Here is a 26557-nt window from a genome sequence, read left to right as displayed (position 1 = left end):
TTTTTATTGCTCTTGTATAAAATCAGGATACAGTGAACACACACACAAAAGGAACCTTAAGCTTGTTTCTAAGGTAACTGACAATAAATCTATTGAATTACTTAACTCTGGATGAAATCCCAAACCAAATAAATGATTTCCAATTGTCCTTGAATCTGTTAGTATTGACAGTCTCCTCTTGCCCATGCTATATTAATTAGTTGGATGATCTGTACAATATTCCACTCTGCTTAGCCAGTTATATTTGTCTAGAGCCTCAGGTGTGTCATTTTGCAGCAATTTCACTATTTCTGCAAGATGACTATTAAAAAAAAAGTGGCCATTACATTACAGGTGATGCTGAAATCCGAAATAGTGCAGACTGATATTTAGTGGAGCGATATGCATAAAAAATAAGACTCTTCTTCCAACAGGAATTATCTTTGTCACTTTGTTCATTCACAAGCCCAGCAAACAGGACATTGTTTTGAAATGGTCTCCTCTGACGAAGTGTCACATGATCAAGAGGCGTGTTATTTTTTCCAATACATATTGCTTTGAACCTTTTGGGTGTGCACTGGATGTATTAGTGTGCAAAACCTTTATGTTGCCTTATGTACCCTGCCTTTTTAAAATTAAAAGTTTAAAAAAAATCCAGGTCTGCAGAACTTGGAAGCACCACTAGAGATGTGATAAAGTGCTGTTATCGTGCCTATTGGGACTATGCCATAGAGGGCATATCAATTATCTGCTAATTATGTCACCTGGCTGGTGGACTTTGTTCAGGTTGCTAGATCACAGGTTGTGCAATCCTGATTTATTTACATCAGCAGCTGAGTGATTCTGGGATTTTAATTCCCTGGAAACAAAAATTCATTATCAACATTTTTCATTATCTGCAGTTTCTCTCTTCCATAAGGCTCAGATGACAACAGCTGTGTCTTTATTATTTTCAAGGAGTCAGCTATAAATGAAGACAATGTTTACCATCAGATAGCACTTAGAAAGTGAAATAATTGCATTTCTAAAGTTGGTGCATAAACCTAATCTGGTAATGCTACCTTTCAGGAAGCTTAATAGCTATTAAATCCTGAGTATTTTTCTTTAGGATGGGGGTCAGGGGGAGTTCAGAATCCCTGTGGTGATCACATTCCACAACGCACATATCACATTCGTGTTTAAGGGGATTAGGAAATGAATGGGAAGAAGCACACAGGGCTTTGCCAAAGAGGAAGCAGAAGGCTATATTTGCATATTATACAGTTGGATGCAAAGCCATCAATCATCATATTATCTGTACATTGAGGATGATAAACGGCTTTCATTCTGATGAGAGAATTTAATCACATGGAGAACGGAAGAGGGCGCAAAGTACAAATGCTTCATCTTCAGAAGCAATACTTTATCATTAGGCATATACATCTAAGCATGTTTCTAAAATAGCACCAGTCATTTGCATACGCACGCAGGTAACTTTGGGAAAGGTCAAAAACTAGTTCATTTGCACTGAAAGCAGCCAGATCTAATGAAAAGGAGCACAACTTCAGGACTCTTGCCAGATTTAAAGCATTTGAGAAATAGAAGCCTAGACTATCTAATCCAATATTGTCTACTCTGGTAGTGACTCTCATGCAGACGTCTTTCCACCAGCAGCTACTGAACTTGGCACTTTTTGCTGAGCTACGGACCATAGTCACGTGCTCTGCCAAATTTCTTCCCTAAAATAAATACAATTCTTAAAGTTGAGAATGACAAGAAATCTGCCATTTAAAAAGAATATGAGCCAGAGTCTAATCACTGATGGCTTAAGTGGGCAAGTGAGATCAGCCTTGTACATCATGGAGAAGGGCCACCAGCCAAAAATGACTGGTAGTTTGGCTAACGTCATTTCTCCACAATGTCCAATGAAGAATTTGCCCATTTCTATGAGTAGTCAGTAGCTGTGTTGTTGTTGCTGTTTAGTCGTTTAGTCGTGTCTGACTCTTTGTGACCCCATGGACCAGAGCATGCCAGGCACTTCTGTCTTCCACTGCCTCCCGCAGTTTGGTCAGACTCATGTTTGTAGCTTCGAGAACACTGTCCAACCATCTCGTCCTCTGTCGTCCCCTTCTCCTTGTGCCCTCCATCTTTCCCAACATCAGGGTCTGTAGCTGTAGCCTGGGAAAATAAATTCTCCCAGGATGCACTGAATTGCATGAGTTCCAAGGGACATGGAAACCTCCCAATACAAACAAGATGTTTCAGGCAGAAGCAGCGTAGGAGCAGCCCAGCCCCTCCATCCCATTCTCTGGTATTCATTTCACTTAGAAGAGTCCTCCACGCACCAGTCATTAGCAAACAACCAAGCTTGTATCTGTAGGTAACAAAGCGGAGCTGTGGTTCTCCCATGGTCTTCACCTGTGTTACAGAACCCTTCCTAATCCTGTATCAGGGAGCAAGATAGAACATGGGATCAAAGCAGGATGAAGGAAAGGAGATAAGTTTGAGCAGGATTGTGACCAGGAAAACTTTGATGAGGACAGGCAGCAAGGTGGCAGGGAGGACCAAACAGAAGTCAAGTCAAATAGGGTTTCAGGAGTGCCAACTTGAATAAAATATTGGGGAGGGGGAGGTAAGCCCCACCCCACATAATTGATCACAAGACGTGGCACACACACCATTTGAATGGCAAGGCCCATCAAATTGGGGAGGGGGGTTGCCCCCTCAAATATTTTATGAGAGGTGAGGGGACCTTAGCCTCTAGGAGTTGGCTCCTATGTAAGGTTGGGAAAGGAAGGCAGCACAAAGAGAAGGGAAAACAATAAAGGCACAAGAAGAGGTGTGCGCTATTGACCAGCCTGCCAGCAGACTCAGCTTCTTGCTTTTATAACAGGCATGGGGAACCATTTTCCCTTCACACTATCAGAATTCAAGGACACATTCCAGCCAGGCTAAAGGAGGATGTGGAACAATGTCAGTGAGGGGGGTGGCCTGGAGAGGGGGACATGACCTAGGAAGATTCCCAAGGGCCAAATAGATCTGGAAGGCTGCCTTCAGCTTCTAGGTCTCAAATTTCCCATTCCTGATTTATAGGGACTGCTGAGCATCTGGATTCTGAAGCAGGGATTCAATCTGTTTTCCAAGATTTTAAGATGCTGACAGTTCTATCAGGAGCAGGGATGAGTGGTGAGCTAGTTTTGCCACCATATTTCTGCATGCTCAGAAATAATCAAGAATAAAAGAGGTGAATAAATATATACTCAATGGCATACACAAGACTTCCATCCGTGAGTCTTTTTTCCATATATCTTATTATTCTCTAGCAACCTTGCAGTCATTGCCCATTTATTAGTATACTATGCACACACGAGCTGTTCTCTTCAATAAACGTAAGGGGTTGTGATGTATTGACAATATCCTTTTCTCATTTTGCCCTCGTATACCTGCAAAGAGCAGCATTGCTCAATGAAACATATTTGCAGTCAGGAAAGGATCGGTTGCCCAGTTCTAACTTTCACAGCAGTCCCCTTTTTAACCTCTTCAATAGGCAAAAGGCCTTTTCAAATGCCTTAAGTTAGAAAATGGTTGTACAATTTAAAATGTGCAAAGTGTATGCACATATAGTTGTAAGGAGGTGGCTTGCATAAAAAGGTAAAGGTAAAGGTACCCCTGCCCGTACGGGCCAGTCGTGACCGACTCTGGGGTTTCATGCTCATCTCACTTAAGAGGCCGGGAGCCAGCACTGTCCGAAGACACTTCCGGGTCACGTGACCAGCGTGACGAAGCTGCTCTGGCGAGCTAGCGCAGCTCACGGAAACGCCGTTACCTTCCCGCTATAAAGCGGTACCTATTTATCTACTTGCACTTAGGGGTGCTTTCGAACTGCTAGGTGGGCAGGAAAAGGGACCGAACGACGGGAGCTCACCCCGCCGCGGGGATTCAAACCGCCGGCCATACGATCAGCAAGTCTTAGGCACTGAGGTTTTACCCACAGCGCCACCTGCGTCCCATCGGTGGCTTGCATAGTCATAGACTATTGGTTCATTCTAGTCCAGTGCCACCAACCAGTGCTGCAGATAGCCTCTGGTTTTAATGGTCTTATTGGGGTGGGGCCTCTTTCAGAGGTGATGTCTGTCACCTCACTCACTTCAAAATGTGGCAAATTGCATTTGGGAGAGGATGCTCAATCTGCTGAGTGGAGCCTTGAATGTCACCCCAAGCCCTGCCCAGATTGGTGCCAATGCCAACAATTCAGATTGACAGCATCAACCCCCCCCAAAGCCTGAGATGGAGATATTGAACAGCCTCAGAGATTGGAGATATTTAATTGGAGATCCCAGAGACTTGACCAAGATGAACCAATCCACAGTGGTGGCAGGGAAAGGGCATGTTGGAATTTACACTGCCAATTAGTTCGAAAAAGCAAATCTTCAGTCTTGAGTTGGCTGATACACAGATGAACAGAAGCAAGCATGGATGGCCTCTTACCCAGTTTTACAATTCTAGTTCCAGGTGGCACTGAGCCTGCATCTTATAATGGAAAAGAAACCATAGTGTACCTTTCTGTATGCCATGACCAGGAGTATGGTTTGGAGGTATATGAAACAACTATCTTTCTGAAGCTATGTAGGTCCGGAAGCCACATATACACTGCCTTATGTTCCATGGGGGAAGAAAGGTGGGATTGTCGATGTAAGAAAATAAATAAATGAGCTGTTAAACAGAAGCAGCAGTGCATAGGCTGGGATTCTCATGTCCCAATGCTGGGAGTGAAGGGACAAGCCCCCAGTGTCAATGTAGTAAGGTAAAGGGACCCCTGACCATTAAGTCCAGTCGTGACCAACTCTGGGGTTGCGGCGCTCATCTCGCTTTACTGGCTGAGGGAACCGGTGAGCTTCCGGGTCATGTGGCCAGCATGACTAAGCCGCTTCTGGCGAACCAGAGCAGTGCATTGAAACACCGTTTACCTTCCTGCCAGAGCAGTACCTATTCATCTACTTGCACTTTGACGTGCTTTCAAACTGCTAGGTTGGCAGGAGCTGGGACCAAGCAACAGGAGCTCACCCCATCGCGGGGATTCGAACCGCCGACCTTCTGATCAGCAAGTCCTAGGTAGCAGCAGGCAAAATGTCATAGTATGCGTAATATTATTGCTATGCCTGCGAAGGATTGTCATGTGCTCTGGCACTGGCAAAGAGAAGACAGCTGATTGCTTCCATGTATACACCAGGCATGTTCAGGATAATAAGGATGTGAATGGCTTGACCCAAAAGTAATACAGGATACATTTTAGCCCCAGCAACACAAAGTACTGTTTATGTTGCTGCAGGTCAAGCTAAGTGATGAAACTGGTAATTAGGTTACACTTGTGGTCACTGAGAAACTGAGCTGGAATGGACAGCCAGAGAACTGGGAAAAAGTGATGGCATTCCGGCAAACATGACTGATGTTTATCAGTTATGGTAATGAGGAACCACGTTGATTGCAGGAAACAACTGTGACTGCAAACCACTGGTATTATGTATATTGCTGAAATAAGATTCATGCACAAGCCAAGATCCCACTTTGTCTCCAGGTGGGAAGGATATGCAGTGCAAACATTCGTATAAAAGGAGTTTGTTAGCGGTATAGGATAAATTGCAAAAGGGGTGATACAACAGGCTATTCTTATTTTTGAATGTGGCCCTCCATCCAGACACCTCTATCTGGCCCTTGGAACTCTCTCTAGACCACAGCCATCACTGTGCCTACTTCACACCTGTTTTTTGCCAGGCTGAAATGTGGCCTTGATCTCTTGACACTCCCTCTTGCTAACTTGGGCAGAGGATAGAGAGGGTTGTGTATGGCCACATGCACACTATACTTTTAAAATACAATGATAACACTTTAAATGATCATGGGTTCTCCCAAATAAAATAACAGCCAGAAAAAGTAGGTCCCCCCCCCACTTGCTCCAACAGCCAAAATAATAATAATAATAATTAAGAATTGTGAGGGGCAGGGAACTTTGGCAAGCACTGTGGGGGAGGATAAATTTAATGGTGCCCATGGGCACTGTATTGGAGACCCCATAAGCTAGACCCCATTATATAGACTGGACATAGGATGTTGAAAAATGTGAGATCTACCATCCAGCTGTAACTCCTTCCGCACTCCTGTGTGTTTATCGACATTTTTTTGCTGTCAATTAACCTTGCTTGTTGACCTATATCTTCACGAGAGAACATTTTCAAGGTTTTCTATTTTTTTTATATATAATATTTTATTTTCCGCATTCAATAAACAAAAAAAAGAACAAATCGACAAACACATCAAAAGGAAAAAAGCAAAAGAAAAACAATACATACATTATACAAAAACATAAAGAAAAATAAAAACGGTAAGAATAAAAGAGTTAAAAACAAATATTGTATCATTATATTCTTCAGCATTAACTTAGGTCTGCGACTTCCCCATGCCTTCCCACTCTGTATTCTAGGTCTTATATTCTGGTAGTAAACTCTTTCCCTCTGGCGTATCTTTGGTTCAGATTAATATTATTGTCTTATTTATCCTTACATTTCCCTATGTCTTATTAAATATACTTTCTTTAACATTGTCATTTTTATAATAACATTCTTTTACATTCAATCTGATAACCTCAAACGTTCGTAATTTTATAATGCTTCTGTAAATAGTTTTTAAATTTCCTCCAGTCTTCCTTCACCATCTCTTCTCCCTGGTCTCTGATTCTGCCGGTCATTTCTGCAAGTTCCATATAGTCGATGAGCTTCATTTGCCATTCTTCCAGCGTGGGTAGATCTTGCGTCTTCCAATATTGCGCGATGAGTATTCTTGCTGCTGTTGTAGCGTACATAAAAAAAGTTCTATCCTTCACTTGAACCTGTTGGTTTACCATACCCAGGAGAAAGGCTTCTGGGGTCTTCATTTTCAAGGTTTTCTAGACCCTCAAAATGATAATCATTTCTCATCACCTAAACTAGCAATAACATTTTGTTGTTGTTGTTAAGAATATTCAGCACAGTCCAGATAGTTAATGGCCACTAAAATCCATAGGGGGCATGGGGAGGGAAGGGAAATGCAACGTATAGGTTACCCATCTTCCTCTGAACCCTTGTGAAATAGCAAGGAATATGAATTGCTAAAACTGGTGTTCTGCGGAATAATAAGAAAGTGCCTTGTGATAAGTCATTCATTTGGACGTGCTCCAATTTAATCTTGTCTGGTCTCCTGACTTCCAGATTCAGTGCTTCAAAAGGAAACACCATAGAAAAAAATTGTAGATATTCAGAATAACTTTCCAAGAGTTGGCACACACACAAAGCTTTCATTTGAAATTGGAGCAGGAAGGACATTTCAGGTAAGAGGGTGGTGGGACAAGACAGATAGTTGCACAAATTTCAACTCTAGTCCTTACAAGCTCGAAGAGAATTGTGTCCAGTTTATCTATCTCACTACTATAAATTATATTTGCTCTGTCTCATTAAGGCTCATATTTACCCTTCACATTGAATGTATTATTGCTGTGCCAAAGAAGCGGCAGGAAATATGGATTACAGATCAATACATGGCATATTTATGGGAGAGGATCTGGGATTTAAGCCAGCTGAATCCTGTTCATCTAAACTGGCTGAACTACAAATCTTTCTGCTCTTGTCTGTTGCATCTCAGGTTATTGGAGTTCTGTCCATTTGGCTGTGGTCAGGATTCAGCATATGGGTCAAAGAAGGCAGCAACCTTTTATCTCTGTGCTACACATAGCTTGATTAAAAATCCCACCCACATCCCTCTGTGTTAGCTACGGTAAGTGTACCATATCGGTTGTCACAACCACTGCATTGCAGTGTCGCTGTGAGCAGAATGCTGTTGAGCAACCCTATCAACCCAACTGACTACAGCCACCATCAGTGGATGGTGACACAAAAATAGACATGAAAGGGACAGCACAGCTACAGATGGTATAGGACTCAAAATGGGAGGAGTTTAGCTTGAAAGGCAGACTCCTCCCCTGGTTCAAGAAGAATTTTTACCACTTTGAGGCAGAGACAATACGAGCTCCAAGGGATCTAGACCTATCTTGGAATGGTCTAGGCCAGGCTTCCTCAACCTCGGCCCTCCATATGTTTTTGGCCTACAACTCCCATGATCCCTAGCTAGCAGAACCAGTGGTCAGGGATGATGAGAATTGTAGTCTCAAAACATCTGGAGGGCTGAGGTTGAGGAAGCCTGGTCTAGGCATTTTTGAACTAGCGGAGGAAGAATTTCTGTTTCAAGCCCCTGCCATCTCACAGCACCAGGTCATAGGCCTGGTCTTTTTCACCCCATTTTTGTGTCGCATCACAAGCTTCCTGCATTGCCATTCATTCCACAGCCAGTGGGGGGAAGCAGAGGCAATACCAAGTTCCAGAGGATTTTGGACCTCATTGCCTGTAATAACTCACTCCCCTAAGAGGAAATGTGCAGGTATAGAGAGAAGCTCTTGAGCCTTTTGAACTTTTCAAGCATTCCTACTGAATGCTGGAAAAATCATTTAGGCTTTTAAAGCATTCAGTGGGAACACTCAGGTGGCGGAGGGGCACCCAGGTGGGGGCTCATTCATCGCTAACAATCGCAGCAAAAGCAGGGTAAACCCTAGTCCAAAGCAAGATGGGAAATGTTAAATAAAAATGAATAAAACAATCATTTAAGAAATGTCCAGAGGTGTAGTCTGCTGCAGAAAAAAAGGGAGAGAGAGAGAGAAGGAAAGGAAGGGAAGGAAAAGCAAGAAAAGTAAGCAAGGCTTGGGTACCTTAGACACTGAACACATTTCTTACAACATAAGCTTCCATGGATACATTTGATGGAGTGCAGTCCATGAAACTGAATGCCATAAGAAAGCGGTTAGTCTTTAAAGTACCACAAGATTCTGTCTTTTAAACAGAAATCCGGAGCCAACTGCCTCAGTGCCATTGTGGCTGTCTTCACTTTGCGTGAGCCTTTGCCGTAGGACTGCAATTTTAAAAGCAGTGGATGGCTCCCCCACCATCAAAGCTATGCACATATCTAGAATAAGAGTGTGCAGCTGAAAATTACCTGGATATTCCTTTTAAATCTTTTTGCATGGGACAGGCAGGCTTTCTGTTCATGGGGATGTAAAAGGCTCTGTGCTTTCCAGAGCAAATAAATCTTCACTCTCTCATCAAGCAAACCGCTTTAGTATTGATTTGGCAGTAATGCTCAGCAGGCTTTAGAATGAGGGTCATTCCGTCCTGAGAAGACAGCTTCTTTCCTTGAAACCACGAGCTCTTGTTGTTTTCCCCTTTCCTCCCTTGACCTGTATTTTTTCTGGAACGTGATCCTTCTTTCTTTTGGTCCCTGCTGAGAAGCCCCTTCCTTACCTGTCACTTGGAAAAGCTTTCAGCAGTCTTGATAGCTATACAGAGTTTAATGATCTGCAAGTCACTCTCCGGTGGAAATTTAATTACCACCTTGCGAATCTTTGCCAATTTCTCTTGATAATTCTTTGTGAAACTGTTCCTTGTATGTGGTTTATGGCACCATTTGACCTGCCTATTTCTAAAAGCCACATGGCCTAATTTAAAGACTTAACTCGGTGCTCTCTCTGTCTCTTCCCTTCTCCTAATCGGAAAATAATCCTTTTTCCCTGCCACAAATAATCCTTTTCCCCTTTCAAACTTACACTATTTTGCAGAAGAGATTCAATCACGTGCCAGTAAATGCTATTGTGCAAGAAGCCCACTTAAAAAATAATAATCAGACTTTTAGTGGTAAGGGAAGTGATGGAGAAATGTACTAGGAAACATGGAATTATAATCCGTTGATGGGAAGTCATATAACCTTTGAGCAAACAAATCAGGATGAATGCTCAATAAAAAGGTCATTGAGAGGCACAAGATCCGTCAGGTAGGAATTAGCTGTGATGGATTCATGAACTCTGAAATTTCAGGTATTTCCCTATGGCGTCATTATTATTTTCTCCATTGTTTTAAAGCAACTTATTTCTGCCTTCCATCAAAAGACTTCAAGGATGTTAACAACTATCCATTAAATATTCAACCATCTGTTTTTAGGACGATGAGCAAGTCTATTGTTTGCTTTGTTTACTGGGGAATCCTGAGGACACAATCAGGTTCCACGGCTTGGTTTGGCTTGGTTATCCAATTTATTATACATATGCAGGATTCATAAAGGTGTACACATATAATAGGCAGACCAAACCTGCCTGCCTGGGAAGGCGAAACCACCTCCTAAACCATGAAGATTTGTGTGGGACAGGAACAAAGTGTTTGCATTTTTCTCTCCCATTTTTTTCCTTTTCCTTTCCTTTTGAAAACGCTAGAGGGAATTAAGCTTGTCGGCTCCAGAAAACATATTTTGGGGGTCTGGGGAATGTACAAAATGCAATTGAGATTTGCATGACTCCCAAGGCTTGTTGGAGATTATATGTATGGACCAGGAAATGTGCACAAGTTCATCTTCATGGACACATTACATGCACGTTTTCAGTGAAACCTGGTGATTGTGTGCAATGGCAGGTTGTTATGTATATTAACCACTCAGCTTACATTATGCCGTGTGTGTGTGTGTGTTAGGAGTAATGTAAGCTAAGTGGTTCATGAGTATCCTAAAATAGGACTTCATTCTTCCCAAGATAGTAAGCATCACCTTGGTAATAATGAGATAAATAAATTAGGTTATCTGTAATTCCTTAAGGGTACATGGATATAAACACGGTTGTTGTTTCCATTCTTATTTAGTAAAACCATACATATTAAGCATTAATGTGGGTGAAGACATTCCCTTGACACAAGTTCATTGCATTGTTTTTGCCAGTATTATCTGGATCATGCTGTGATTAATATGTTTGGCAAGACGTGTGTGTCGCCCCTATCACTTGTTCCTTGCGTCAGAAAAAATAATAATACAGTGTGTTTTGCCATAATCGTGTTTTTATATGCTAAAGGGAAACATACCGTGACCAGTAAACATTTCGAAGTGGGTGAATGAAGATGTTCAACAAAATCCTTTGGTGCCACCAAGTGGTCTTAAGGCAACAGTGCATTTCCTTAGATTTCATAAAGATGTGCATTCATTATATATCACCATCTTTCCTAAGAAGTAAATTGCACTGAATTGGATGGAGCTTTTGCCCAAGAAAGTGTGCATAGGATCACTGCCTTTATATCTTTATTGAGTGTGGATAGAGTGTTTGCTATATATGTTAGATAGATAGATGATAGATACATAGATAGATAGATTCCACCTAAACATTAGGAAGAACTTCCTGACAGTAAGAGCTGTTCAACAGTGGAATTTGCTGCCAAGGAGTGTGGTGGAGTTTCCTTCTTTGGAGGTCTTTAAGCAGAGGCTTGACAACCATATGTCAGGAGTGCTCTGATGGTGTTTCCTGCTTGGCAGGGGGTTGGACTCGATGGCCCTTGTGGTCTCTTCCAACTCTATGATTCTATTATTCTAGATAGATAGATGATAGATAGATGATGATGATGATAGATAGAGAGAGAGAGAGAGAGAGAGAGAGAGAGAGAGAATGTTAGATAGATAGATAGATAGATAGATATAGATAGATAGATAGATAGATAGATAGATGATAGATAGATAGATAGATAGATAGATGATAGATAGATAGATAGATAGATGATAGATAGATAGATAGATGATAGATAGATAGATAGATAGATGATAGATGATAGATAGATGGTAGATGATAGATAGATAGATAGATAGATGATAGATAGATAGATAGATAGATAGATAGATAGATGATAGATATCCTGCATTCATAGGTTTACAAAATAATCTGTGTGCCACACTTTCCAGCAGGTCAGAAGAAGAATGATTCGTAACAAAGGGTTAGACAGCCTCAAGCAATGTTACATACCTTCCTGCAATCCCCTGACATTTTCTCTTACAGCAGAAGAATGTTGGCTGCATTTCACAAAGGGATGGGGGACCTCTGGCCCTCCAGATATTGTTGGATTCCAACTTTTGTCAGCCACAGCTGGCCTGGAGAGCCACCGGTATGACATCCCTGTCTTAGTATATTATACTAAGCCTGTGTTATACCAAGCCTGCATTACATACCCAGTCAATCACGTAGCCCTGCCAGAAAGGGCCTTCTGCAGAAATCAGGAACCTTCTTATCAGGAGGTCCATACAGAAGGATATAGGAATCAGGCCTTTAATATGGCAGCGCCTACTCTTTCGACTCCCTCTCATTGCATATTAGACCAATGCTGTCTCCGTTGTCATTCCTCTTTCAGCCAGCTTTTCAAGTGGAAATCTCAATCCCAGACTGCATCTGTACTGGGACTGTTTTAAATTGTTTTTATAGAATCATAGATTAGTTGGAAAGGATTCCAAGGCTCATCTACAGTAGAATCATAGAATCATAGAGTTGGAAGAGTCCACAAGGGCCATTGAGTCCAACCCCCTGCCAAGCAGGAAACACCATCAGTCCAACCCCCTATAGTAGTCCAAACCCCTGCTCAAACCCATGATCAAGAGATTTAGAGTCCTGTGCTCTACCAAATGAGCTATGTATATATGGAACTGATTTTAATTGTTTTTACACTTCTCTCCTTTTATGGCTGGGATTGTTTTTATTTGTATATTTTATTTTTGTAACCTGCCCTGAAACCTTAAAGTAAAGGGCCAGAAGGAAATCTAATAAACAAAATAGGCCTAATATCCAATAACATCCCCAAAGACAAGAAAAATGTATTCCTTTACGCAATAGCAGCTGCCAGAATGTTGATTGCAAAAAAACTGGAAGGGGGAGAAAATCCCATCACTATTAGAACGGCAAAACAAACTCTGTGAGTTTGTAGAAATGGCAAAATTGACGGCAATTATTAGAGGCCACTCAAATCAGAGAATAATTAGAGAGTGGGATGGAGTGAAGGAATACATGAAAAAACACGGTTCCAGAATTTAAATATCAATAGAGAATGTGTAAAATGTGCAGGAGTATGCAAGAAAATAATAACAGAACCAATTGAATAATTATTAAATTATAACAACACAACAAGATGGAAGAAGTAAAATATTGAGATCACACATGGGGGAAGGGGAGTGGGGGGGTATATGGGAACCTATAATATCATTTATAATATCATTTGTTAATTGTGTTGTATTTACATATAGCAAAGGGAAGCCTAGAGCAATTAGATATATTTTAATTTAGGTAATCTATGTAATAGGCTTGTGTTAGAAATGAATATGGATTTTGAATTTGAGGTTTGTAATTTTTTTTGTTTTAAAAATAAAATAAAATAAACAAAAACATAAAATAATAGTAGGTGTCAGGATTTGTTGCCCTTACATGCTGGAAGAAGGAAAAGGCAAACCTCCTGTGCTTCTCTTCCCCCACCCCAGAGCCATTTGTCCCGGATGCTTTAGTTGAGATTCCTGCATTGCAGGGGGTTGGCCTAGATCCCTTCCAACTTGACTGTTCTATAATTCTGAGTAGGAGGTCTGGTACCTCTGGCTTGACAGCTGGTGAGGCCAACATCGCACGTCCCCCATGCACTTCCACAGTCTCCAACACCCAACGGAGGCTGGTCCATTAGGGCAATGGGGCTCTGCCCCACCAAGCTCAGTCTGGCCTCAGACAGCCCCTAGCTGTCTACTGCAGTCCAGTAGATGGAACTGTTTGCCCACTTTCTCCTCCTCAGGTCCAGCTTCCGAAACCTTCTCCCCACGGTCTTCTCCCTCTGACCACGCATCGTCATCCCACCACCACTCCCTGGGCTCTGAGCCTTCTTCCCTTGGGATGTTCCTGTGGCGTTTGCCCTCATATGTGTGTGACATCATACTGGGTTCATAGGGAAAGGGTTAACCAATTGTAAAATGACTAACTGATGGGAACCCAGAGTTAACTGTGTACAGTGGTACCTCGGGTTACATACGCTTCAGGTTACATACGTTTCAGGTTACAGACTCCGCTAACCCAGAAATAGTACCTCGGGTTAAGAACTTTGCTTCAGGATGAGAACAGAAATCGCGCGGTGGCAGCAGGAGGCCCCATTAGCTAAAGTGGTGCTTCAGGTTAAGAACAGTTTCAGGTTAAGAACGGACCTCCGGAACGAATTAAGTACTTAACCTGAGGTACCACTGTATAAGGTTTAAGCACAGAAGTGTTTTAGGGAGTTAGAGTTGTTGAGAAGACAGTCTGGAGTTAGAAGAGACAGAGAAGATAAGTCTGTGGGTTGGGCTAGTCTGATGTGAGAGAGTGAGAAAATTTGTTAAGAGGAGTCAGTCAAACAGTTGAGATAATCAGTCAGAAGGTATTAGGAAGGTATAGGCCGGTAAAGAAACTAAAGTTAAGATACTGACAAGAATATTATCTGAGAAACCATAAACTTGTTAATGTTTGTAAAAGCAACTTGGGTTTGTTTTTTTCTTGGTTCACTTTTAACAACTGACTGGACTCAGTGTTTTACCAGAGAGTAACTGGTTGGTGGTAGTGGGGAAGCGAGCACAGTGGTGGCACAGGGATCAATAGACCGTTAAACACCCGGGGACAGTGCAGCATCACCTGCACGTCTGAATTTCCCTGCCTATTTAGATCAAGCAGGTGAGGAGGCATAAATCCAGAGCTGAACCACCCTTTTCCTTGTGGTGTGTCAGGAGGGCAATGACAGACCGGGCACTAGCCAATCATAAAGTTTGAGTTCCCAGTGTAAAAAAACCCTTGCCTTCCTGCCCTCTGTTTCCCCCGAGTGAGGCAAACTTACAAATCCACAGATTAAATATTGAACTGGAAGGGAGATAGGAGATCCCCCATGATGACCACAAGTAACCATCTTCCTCTCAGCTCAGTGGGATGTCAAGTCTTTACCTGTCAAGCATGCTGTTCCTCTCCTTCTCTGGAGACGGCCTGGCCAAAGTGGGTGAAGCAGTCCTTAAAAATGGAGCAGCTGCATGCAGCTTCTGTCCCTGCCCAGTGAGTGCTTCCTACAGTAACATCAGCAGGGTCTGCAAAACATCACACGCACCATTCCTTTTTAATTAGTTATCCTGCAATGCTTCCCAAATATGGCCATGTTATTGACATCTGCTTCTGGGGGGGGGGGCACTCCTTCACTGCAGCACAAAAAAGGCAGAACAAAACACACACACACACACACACACACACACCTTCCTGGAAATTTTGTGTTAGAAATAAAGTTGCTCAATTTTAGCAGGAAACCAAGAGATGCACCTGTTATAAACAATGTAGTATACTGCCCCAAAGGGACGCGGGTGGCGCTGTGGGTAAAAGCCTCAGCGCCTAGGGCTTGCCGATCGAAAGGTCGGCGGTTCGAATCCCCGCGGCGGGGTACGCTCCCGTTGCTCGGTCCCAGCGCCTGCCAACCTAGCAGTTCGAAAGCACTCCCGGGTGCAAGTAGATAAATAGGGACCGCTTACTAGCGGGAAGGTAAACGGCGTTTCCTTGTGCGGCTCTGGCTCGCCAGAGCAGCGATGTCACGCTGGCCACGTGACCCGGAAGTGTCTCCGGACAGCGCTGGCCCCCGGCCTCTTGAGTGAGATGGGCGCACAACCCTAGAGTCTGTCAAGACTGGCCCGTACGGGCAGGGGTACCTTTACCTTTTTATACTGCCCCAAAACTTTTGCAAGTGCACATGCTATCGGGGGGAAAAGAAAATATATAATCCTTCCAGTACAATCAGGGGGCACAAATCATGTTGAATGCTCAGTAAAAATGTCTGGAGGGGCACTGACCAATGGAAGTGCTTTTGGGCATAGACTATGCTACACAGTGTTTTAGATTAATTATTTGGCTGCGTTCACACAGCACTTTGTTTCGTTTTCACTATTGATTTCCTCATTACATAAAAACTACTACTGGGAATAAAGAGGAATATAATGCATTCCCACAAGGGACGCGGGTGGTGCTGTGGGTTAAACCACAGAGCCTAGGACTTGCCGATCAGAAGGTTGGCGGTTCGAATCCCCGCAACGGAGTGAGCTCCCATTGCTCAGTCCCTGCTCCTGCCAACCTAGCAGTTTGAAAGCATGTCAAAGTGCAGGTAGAAAAATGGCGGGAATGTAAACGGCTTTTCTGTGCGCTGCTCTGGTTTGCCAGAAGCGGCTTAGTCATGCTGGCCACATGAAGCTGTACGCCGGTTCCCTCTGCCAGTAAAGTGAGATGAGCGCCGCAACCCCAGAGTCGGTCACAACTGGACCTAATGGTCAGGGGTCCTTAATGCATTCCCACAATGTCCTTGTGAGGTAAGCTAGGCTGAGAAGCAGCCCAAGGTCACCCAGCAAGCTTCCTGGCTGAGTGGGATTTGGGACCTGGTCTCCCAAGTCCTAGTCTGGCTGTCTAACCCCACTGGCTGTCAGCATAAAAGCATGGTGACTGGGAATGGCAGAGCCCTGCAATGTCTGTAGGTCTTCCCCAATGGAGGTGAACTAAGAAAGCACTTCCTGTCTACACATGTATATAGCAAGCACTTGAGAAATGTATTCTCAGCATGAAACAGCATCCACTAGATTGCCAAATAGTGTGGAAGAGGAACAACATCAGAATGATCTCTTATGTACAGCACCCCGAAAAGGTTGCATCTAGCAGTAAATGCACATTGTCACGCAGTGTGTACATGCCTTTAATATTAGCAGTGTGATTATTAGAAAGCAGATTTCTTCCGTATTTGGAAGAAGTGCAAACTAGTTCGGGGCGGTTGTGGGGAGAATGGAAACAATTTAATAAATAGGAAGAACTTTGCTTAGAAATATATATATTATTATTCGTTGGCATGTTTAGAATTGGCTGAAAGGCAAGTGCAGGAGTTTATTAGTTACATCTGCGTTCGAGGAGCAAAAATAGATGTTGCCATTAGATTTCTGACTTACCGAGCTGAGACATAGCGAGCATAAAACTATTAAATGTGATTGAACTCCAAGAAGCTCAGATAAGAACATCTAGGGAAGGATCACAACTCAGACTAATGATCTGGCACAGTGCAGGAATCGTGTGGGTCACCATGTGCATAATCACTGGGGGAAAGGTGGAAGTGCAAACAAACCCTCAATCGCTTGAATTAGAGCCCTAATTTGTAGTGTAAGTTGTACACTGGGCCACTAGATGGCACTGCTTCCTCATTCAGAACAATAATTTTAGTGAAAACCTTTGAATGCATAGAGATAGATTTAAAGAGGGTGATGTCACCAAGGCATACATTATCCACTGCTCTTTTTAAAAGTTTGAGTAATACAAAAAAATTCAAGCAATAACTAATAGCCTGGTGATGCCTCAATCCAGTGACTCCAGTGCCTACATGACGGCTCCTCTGCCTACAACGTCAGCACAACACAATGTGCTCAGGACCAATTGGTGTACATAGGTGCCTTTCTTAAGTCAGTTCTGTGATATCCTAGAATAAAGAGCATTTCTCTGGCACCCAGTGCTTTTCAGGCTGTGGACTGTGCTATTATGTCTGTCTGTTTGCTTGTATCGTAATCAAATTTTGCTTTATGGTTCCTAAAATCAAGGGGCATGTTTTTTTGTCTGTCTTTGGACTCAGCGGAGGCCCATTTTGGATCAAAGTGGCAACTGAACCTTTCAAACAGAACCTTTGCAGAGAACAGGGCAAAGGGAATTTGGCCTTGCTCTTATACATCTCAGTCTTTCTGCGGCTCTCAATACCACTGACCATTTTACCCTCCTGGACCAACTCTGTGGAATGAGAATTGAGCCCATTGTGTTACAGTGGCTCCAGCCCCACCTGCTGGACAAAGTCCAGAGAGTAGCGCTGGGAGAGTGCTTTTGGTCCCCTGGTAGTTGAGTTATGAGGTTGTGTGGAGCACTGCAGTGGTGTAGCGTGGGTTTCTAGCGCCCGGGACCACACAGAAGGGGAGGGAGGGAAACATACAGAGTATGCATGCTTATTCAACTCCCTAACAGCGTCAGGAGATTGCAGCTGCAGAGATAAGAAAAAGAAGAGTCATTCAGTTGTCTGAAGAAGTCACTTCTTGGTTCGCATGGAGAACCCGTTCCAGTGATGGAAACAAGCAGCTGTATTGAAGCACCAGGTGCTGAATTTTTTCTCCCCCTAACAAAGCAAACGCCCCTGTGCCCCCTCCCATGCTACACCACTGGGGCACTGTTTCAAACCCACTGCTATGTAATATCTATATGAAGCTGCTAGAAGCAGTCATCAGGTGTTTGGGGGCAAGTTGTCAACAATATCCTGGTGGTGCTCAGCTCTATTTCTCCATGCATGCTGTGCCGCAGTGCTTGCAAGTGAGACAGCAGATTTGCCTTGCAACAGGATGAATGAGGGGAAAATAAGCTCAGCTTGAGTCCTGGGAATATGGAGGTGTTGTGGATGAGTGGTCCTTGTGTTCAGAAAATTAGTCAATTGCTGCCCCGGGCAGGGTTGCACTCCACTGAAGGAGCAAGCACCTGATCTAGGAGTGCTGGGAAATGTAGTTCTGTGAGGGGTCTCCTAACAACTCTCAGCACCGTAAATAAACTACATTTCACAGGATTCTTTGGGGGAAGACATGACTCTTAAAGTAAGGGCACTTTAAATGTAAGGTGCAGAAGCAGCCTTAGGAAACTAGCAGTCAGGGGTTTGAGCTATATCATGGTGAGAATCATTTAACCATTTCCGCTGCTTAAAACTGCCCCCAATTGTGTTTATAGCAAAAAGAAAAAAAGAAAAAAGCACTCTCACAGTTTAGGAGATTTTTTTAAAAATCTCATATTTATTTCATAACATTTATATGCCACTAGATTGTAAACAACAACAACAACCCCTAAAAACATTTTGACAAGATTTTTGGCAAAACAAATAAAAAATTGCAGGAGTGGAAAGTTTCTAGCCCTTCTCCCCACACACTGTTGTCCAGATGTGGAGCAAAAGTTCCCAGACCGTGGTTAAAATGTTGTTACTGCAACAACTGTACTTTGGCCTTCGGCTACCAAGTGGAAACACCCACCCCCCTGAGCTTTTAATAACTGATGTGTTGGAAGCAGTTTCTGCTAATACTGCCAGTGCTGGTTTATTATTGGTGTTGTGTACTGCTGTATTATTGAGCTGCTTTGCTTGTTCTTGGGCTTTTCTTGTGGGGTTTAGATTCAGGTTGTATTGTAGTTAACCTACAGAATTTGGCAGTTACTAACTTGGACAGGTTTAAATGGGGATTGGACAAATTCGTGGCGAACAAAGCTATAAATTCCTCCTAACTGCTATGGCTGTGCTCCCCCCTCAGCGTCAGAGGGAGGGTGGCTCTGAAAACCAGTTTCAAGAAATCACAAATGGAAAAATTCCTTTTGGACTTCCCATAGGCATCTGGCTGAACTACATAGGCCATTGTTCTTACTGTATCATATTTTCATTATTAAAATTTTCATTATCCATCTTGGACAGCTTTAATTGAAAGGCTGAGAACAAACAGATTAAGGAACATAAATTTTAATTAATATGCCAATATGTAAGAGAGATAAAACAGCAATATTTAAAAAGCGTAATTGCAGCTTGAACGGTACCAAGCGCCGCTTCACAACTAAAGAAGGGGGCTTGATTTGCTGACGGAAATGTGAAAAGCAAATTGCAGAGATGAATGTTGTGTGTGGTTCGTTTCCACTTAGAAATCCTTCAACTCTTCCATTGAAATGCCCAGCAGATGGCATAAGAGATCCAGCGGTGATGAGTTGTCAAGTTTTCCTCTTTCTGGAGATAGTCATTTAGAGTGGCTGAAATTATAGGCTTGGTTTTTCTGCAGTTTTGGCAAGGTAATTCTGTAGCTCTGGAATATCTGTGTGGTAGCTGAGAGTGTAGGGCTAGGACTGGAAAGACACACAGGTTGGTGACTTCGGGGCAGCTACTATTTCTCTCTACCGCCTGTGTGTCTCCAGTACCTTTCACGACACCCGCAAAATGTCTCAGTAAAATACCTCCGCAAAATTCACAGTGTGCAATAGACTGCTTGCTGCCTGTGTCTCGGCTTGGCTTGGCCAAGCAGTAGCTTGGTGTTCTCCTGCAGCAAATATTCCCTTATTTCACTGGATGCCTGGATCAGGCACCTACTCTTCCTTCTGTTCTGAACAGAAAGGAGGTGGGAAAAGTTTCCCTCCGTCAGTTGCTAATGGTGATTTCTCCCACTGATGGAGAGGGGGCTCTTCCGGGGTCATGCCCACACCATTTTGTGGCCCGGTCGCTCTTTCTGCTCTTCTAAATGTGGCGGCCATTTTGTGTTACGCCAAACTCTGTGGCAGCCATTTTGTGACAGGCAGCCACTATACTTTCTAAATAAAAAATTAAAAATCCCAGTATGTGCTCAATATGGTTGGCAGTTCCTGAGCTCGCATAACTTAACAGTGCTTTTATAAAGATAATAGGAGAGAAAGAACCATGTATACCAACCCTGTGAGGAAGGATAGAGTAAAAATGTAATGAAAGAAAACAAGATAATCAGCCAGGCTCCAGAGTACACAATGGCGTGTGTAATTGGATTTTTGACTTTCCTTCCTCTTAATGGCACATCCCATGCTACAAAGCAAACTGCTTTTGAAAGTATGTTTTGCCAGTTGGCGTGCAGAGTTCCTCTTCAAGAAACATGTGGCTGTCTTGGACCTCGAAGACACCCTTTTTGAGGCATTGCACTGCTATTTCTGTAGCTGTGCTGCATTGTGAATTTTGCTCTCGTGCACTTGTCTTAGACTCAGGCTGTCAAACGCATTGTGTGCTAAGACTGGGTTGGCTGCGATATAGCAAAGTTAAAGTACAGAGGTGTCAAACTAACTGAAGAATGATTTATGAACAAGGGTGCTCTGAAACCCAAACTTGACAGCGGGTGTCTGCAGAATTATTGAAAAGTCCTTCCCAAATGAAAGTGAGGCAGGAAGTAAAAGGCATTTAATTAAAAATGCCTAGCAAAGCGTGTCAACCAAACACACAGGCAGGTACCTAAAAGCAGAAAGCATCTGACTGCATGATCAGAACGTAATACTTTGCAAATAGACTCCTGCATGTGATCTCACACTGGGGACAAAAGGAACCATTTGGCAAAAATTATTAGCGCTATCCAAGCAGTAAAGGGCTTGTGCAATGAGCTGGGACTGGTTCGCTGGCCCTCTTTGGCTGTGTCCCGCTCACTAGGATTGGGAGGGCTATTCTATCCATTTCCACTTTCAGGTGACCTGACCTAAGGGCTCGTCCACACTTATGCTTGTCCTGTGCTTAGAAAGCATGGGTCCAAGCAGGTTTCTGCTTGTCCCTTAGTTTCTAGGCATGGGTCCAAATGGATTTCCCTTTGCCCCATCACTTTCAACCAGAAAAACTATTTTAGTGCTAAATTGGAGCATATGTCAATCTAGAGAAAACCCAATTGATGTTTGCTCTGATTCAGCAGTGAACAGCAGGTTTTCACCAGGGGCAAGTGAGGATGAGCACCCGTTCACCTTTCTGGAGGGAATAGTAACATCATAGCAACATTATTATCATCATCATTATCATTATTATCATCATTACTTTCTGAACCAATAAGTCAGGCACGTCCAACTTTGAGTAGGGTGTGATCTACAATCCAGTATCAAAAACTGGCAGCGATCTACCACCCTCCGAAGTCATTTAAGATAGAGATAGATAGATGGTAGATAGATAGATGATAGATAGATTAGATAGATAGATAGATATAGATATAGATAGATGATGATGATGATAGATAGATAGATTGATAGATTATAGATAGATGATAGATAGATAGATGATAGATAGATAGATAGATGATAGATTGATAGATAGATAGATAGATAGATAGATAGATAGATAGATGATAGATAGATAGATAGATGATAGATACACATAAATGGATGAATGGGTGGATCTTTATTTCACAGATACAGTACAGTGGATGGTCAGGTTGTGAACATGATCTGTGCGGGATGCACGTTCGCAACCTGCAGCGTTCACAACCCGCATCTGCGCATGCGCAGGTTGCGATTCGGTACTTCTGCGCATGCTCAAAGTGCGATTTAGCACTTCTGCACATGCGCGACCACCGAAACCCGGAAGAAACCCGTTCTGGTACTTCTGGGTTACGGTGGTCCATAACCCGAAAAAACGCAACCTGAAGCGGCTGTAACCTGAGGTATGACTGTAGTTATGTTTGGATAGCATCATGTCAAATCCAAATAGTTGTTAGATGAACAAGTAACTAAACAAGTGAGAAAAGTCAAACTATATTTTTATATTCCTTTACACAGATCTGAAGAGCCAGTCAAAGTGTGCCGGGCTTCTCCGTCTTTGCCCTACTGTCTTTGCCCTACTAAATCGCAGCTGACTTAGTGTCAGCACGCCACTTCCTTCCTCCCTCTCTTTCCCCTACTGTTGCATTAAAACCTTTTCCTCGCTCAAACTCATGGAGCACTAAGGGGGCTTTCCCCCATATGTTTTGTTCTTTGCTTTCCTCACTGTTTGGGGAAGGGCTCCTCTCTTATTGCTTTCGTTGCATTTGAACTAGCGGGCAAGCAGGTGCGGAGCTTTTCCTCTCCTACCTCCCCACTCTCCCCACCACTGGAGCTCTAACCCCCGTGAAGGCAAGCCGGTTTCAGAGGGAGGAGGAGGAGGAGGAGGAGCCTGCAATCGACCAATATCAGTCCCAGGGTCTCCAAGTCGATCGCAATCAATGTCTTGAACATGCCTGCAAAAAGTGAACCAAAACACAGCTATCCTTCGCAGAATGACTAACAGACCCAACACTTCTTAGGCTGCAATCTTCAGGAAAAGATCAGTAGCATTGGCAAGATGTCATCTATGGTTGTTTGTCCTCTTTTACTGACCTTTTCATTGAGGATCCATTCACAACATTCCAAGGTACATCAGGATTCCTTGGAAATTAAAACCTCAACCCTACAGGTGGAATAAGTAAACTGTGTAGTTTTACCAAAAAAAGGGGGGGGGAGTTTTTAACCAGTAACAACTCATTTTCAAATTGCTAAAATGCAGCTGATACACAGAGAAAACTTGAATAAGTTTTGCATAATAAGTTGGCAGGATAATTGAGATATTTATTTTAAATTGCTGCATCTTAAAAAAGGATTATAATAAACTCTGGCTTTTCAAGCTCTGAGAAATTAGCATGCAAATACTTTTTTCTTTTTGCTTATGAGGAATGAAAGAGTCTTGACGTTTAATCAGATGCTTTACATCTGACACTTTATGCATCCCAAAAGCTTTTGAAAGATTCTCGCAACTTTACATATTAAGTTGTGTTTTTGTTTTCACTTAGCATATCAGTTCTTAAAATGTAGTCACTAAGGTATGCTGATTACAGATTAGACACACAAACACACGCACATACAGCATATGCATATCTAAATACACATTCTGAGCTAATTTTTCTTTCTTTGCAAAATATGGGCCATCAGTGCCAATTGTGGGGAAACCAGATAAAGATTAAATATGTATTGCACATTAAAGATATATTGCATTCACTGAAGAGGAATTAAAGATTTATTAACAGCCAAATCCTATGATTATCAGTTCAGAAATATGTGGAATTAAAGTTCAATGTTTGCATAGAATTGTACTCAAAAACTCTTTCTGAACTTAAATAGTAACCTTGGAAGCTTAGCAATGTCCAGTTTATGCACAAAAGCCTGTAATTCTCATATGTCACTGCGACACTCGTGTTTAAACAATATATTTTTATGTTTGGGCACCTTCCATATTTAGTACCTCAAGGGTTCCTGTAATCAAGTACAACAAAGATAAATCCTAAGTACTTTTATTGTATCGAAAGGAGAATTTGCATGTTTATTTTACTAACTATGCGAAACTGACATTGCTTGGCCAGACTTTGGAAAGCAACACACTTAACAACAGTCCTTTAAGGAATTAAAGCTATCAGTTCTAAAAACATGCACAGAAACACATAGCAAAGCTGAGATGCAGTAAAATTGTTCAGGGTAAATGGAGGGGGGAGAATTCTGGCTGAGTCTAGGGGAAGGGGAAGCTGTCTGCTCAATTAAAGTAATGATTCGAAAACAGTAGCCTTAAGGGCCTAGCATACCACAAAGAAACTATAGATGTCTGTGAAAGTGAGAGTATGGAACTGACCTTGAGAGAGAAATAGTCCAGGGGAGGAGGGGGAGAAGAAGATGGAAGAGGAGATGGTGAAATTTAACTCACTTGAAGCAGCCAACAATGAGAGCTATTTAAAATACAGCAGACATTTAGCTTTCCTAATAAAACAGAGGGTTAAAATTAGAGGAATAAGCTAGAGGAATGGTGGTTCTGTAAAGAGCCTTGAAATGGCTTGCAAGCCAACTGTGGAGGCAAGCACTGGCACCCCCCCCCCAAAGGCCTCTGCAGCTGCTCTTGTTTGCAACCCGATTGTCGAAGGCAGAATCCACTAGAGCCAGACAAACACTTTGCAGGAAACAAACTTTTGACAAACAAGTGGAAAACCAGGGTATTTGGGGCACTTAGTTCACGCTGAAGCCTACTGAGGCCTTTAAAATTGCCTGAGATTTTCTCATCATTCATGTCAAACTGAATTGCTCATTTCTCTAATTAGAAGCCAACTGCAGAATCGGTCATTAATTCTAAGTGTCAAAATCAAGCTCTTGGAAATGGTACGTTTTGATTGGCCTTCACGCTTTGGTTGCTGAGTGGAGGGTGCTTCAGGCTTTACGTATGCATGTGTGCATAATACCCTCTCTAGGAAATATCCGTTGATGAAAGAAGCATGCAGATGTTCCTCTCCATACTTTTGTCCTAGGTGTATACTAGGATCCTTGAATTAATTTTTGAGATGCTTGGGAGCTATGACAAAATGTGTCTGCTGTAGTCCTTCCATACAGCACCCAAGACTGTCCTTTCTAACCAGATTGTGATCCTCTTCACTGGAATCTCTTTTCTATCTCCTTCACTGTTTCTTTCTCCCATCTTCTCTGCAGCTGTAATCCCTTTTCTTCCAGCAGTTATCATTGCAGTGAATATTCCATTTTTGAAATGTTTCGCTTGCAGGCAGACCCCAAGAAGAGTTTACTGGCAATAAGAGTGTAAATGCTTGGGGAGAGACTGTAGTCACTTTCAGCCATGAATTAATGTGCAACCTTTCCAAATATATTTTTTTTCTGAAAAAAATTAAGTAGATATACATACTTGCATCTGTGTACATCTATTCAGAGCTGAGTCCCATTGAGTTCATTAGGGCTCATTAGGGTGAGTATAGGATTGCAGTCTTAATATTCTAAAGCTATAGCTGTTAGTGTGAAAGATCTATCCTCCATCTATGAAAGATTGAGATTCTCAAAAGCTTGAGTGCTTCTATCCCTGCTGCTGCTGCTGTTCTAGGGCTCTGATATTTTGTAGTAATTTACAGCCATTGACATGTTTTGTCTTTAAACAATCACATTATCATTTTGAAGTGGACTATAGGGACTTTGATCATAACAGGCAAATGGTAAAACAGATGAAAGCATTGAGATTGGCTGGATGCCTAATATAATGCTGCACAGGTGGCCTTTAGGGAGGGTGGACTAATTTGTCATTTTTCCAATCTTAAATTCAGCTCTCCACATCAGGTTTTTGTGTGTGTGTGTTGAGCCCTACCGAAAATTCATTAATATTTCAGTTCAATTTTATCCGGATGTATGCATTCTTGTACGCAATTTTACCAGATATACATATTTTTGCAAAGCAATTTCACTTCCTATTATGCATTTATGCATGTCTATATGTTATTTTCACTAATGTGTGCATTTATGTGTACACCTTACTTTAGGATATGCATTTTTGTACACAGTTCTTGACTGGAAAACTTCGTTGAAAAATTCGTAGAAGTGCAAATTTCAAAGGATGGCAGTGTTTCCATTTCTATGTTGTTTTTGAAAGTACAGATTAGGCAGGCTACATTTTAAATGCAAACTGGATCAAATTCCACCAGCACCTGCCATCCTTAGCTGTAGGTGCTACCCTCATTTTCTACTAACGCTTCTTTCAGTACAGGGTTATACAAAATCACACCAGACAAGCAGGGAGGGGGCTTCCAATATTTTGGTGGTGTATTTTTCCATGCCGCTTGAATTTAAGTATTTGAGACAGTTTAGATAGGTATCTTTTAGCAGTAGAATCTCATTTACATTGCTGCTGATCACATGGACTTTAAAAGAGAAATTAGGCTTTATCTCATGAGCTGCCTTTAGGTGCTAAAGGACCATTGCTCAGGGGTAAAGCACCTGCTTTGGATTCAAAAGATCTTGGTTCGACTTATAGCATTTCCAGTTAAAATGATGGGTATCAGGTGGTGATCTGGAAAATTAGAAACCCATTGGCATGGAGAGTAGACAACAGTGAGACCCTATTTCCCTCTCTGAGCTGCAATTCCCAGAGTAGTTTAACTATTGATCTCTTTCCCCAGGAGACTCTGAAAATTGTACTCTGGGAAGGGAATATCGTATTTTTCACCCTATAGGATGCACTTTTCCCCCTCCAAAAATGAAGGGGAAATGTGTGTGCGTCCTATGGGGCGAATGCAGGCTTTTGCTGAAGCCTGGAGAGTGAGAGGGGTCGGTGCGCACCAACCCCTCTCGCTCTCCAGCCTGCAGCCTGAAACTCCC

At 42.5% G+C, this 26557-nt stretch overlaps 1 protein-coding gene and 1 long non-coding RNA gene across 5 annotated transcripts in view; one reads left to right on the top strand and one right to left on the bottom strand.

The window, feature by feature from the left end:
- Positions 1 to 14917, bottom strand: part of LOC310682555 — a 45953-nt gene extending 31036 nt beyond the window's left edge. Inside the window, exon 1 of the long non-coding RNA XR_014513986.1 lies at positions 14819 to 14917. This is a non-coding gene — a long non-coding RNA (uncharacterized lncRNA). The remainder of the gene's footprint in view (positions 1 to 14818) is intronic.
- RALYL (RALY RNA binding protein like) overlaps positions 1 to 26557 on the top strand; it is a 246459-nt gene that overhangs the window by 150909 nt on the left and 68993 nt on the right. The gene's annotated exons all lie outside the window — the stretch shown is intronic.

This window comes from Podarcis tiliguerta, assembly GCF_965153285.1.
Source record: "Podarcis tiliguerta genome assembly, chromosome: 7".
Taxonomy (NCBI): Eukaryota; Metazoa; Chordata; class Lepidosauria; order Squamata; family Lacertidae; genus Podarcis; species Podarcis tiliguerta.
This window is presented reverse-complemented; position numbering and strand designations above follow the sequence as displayed.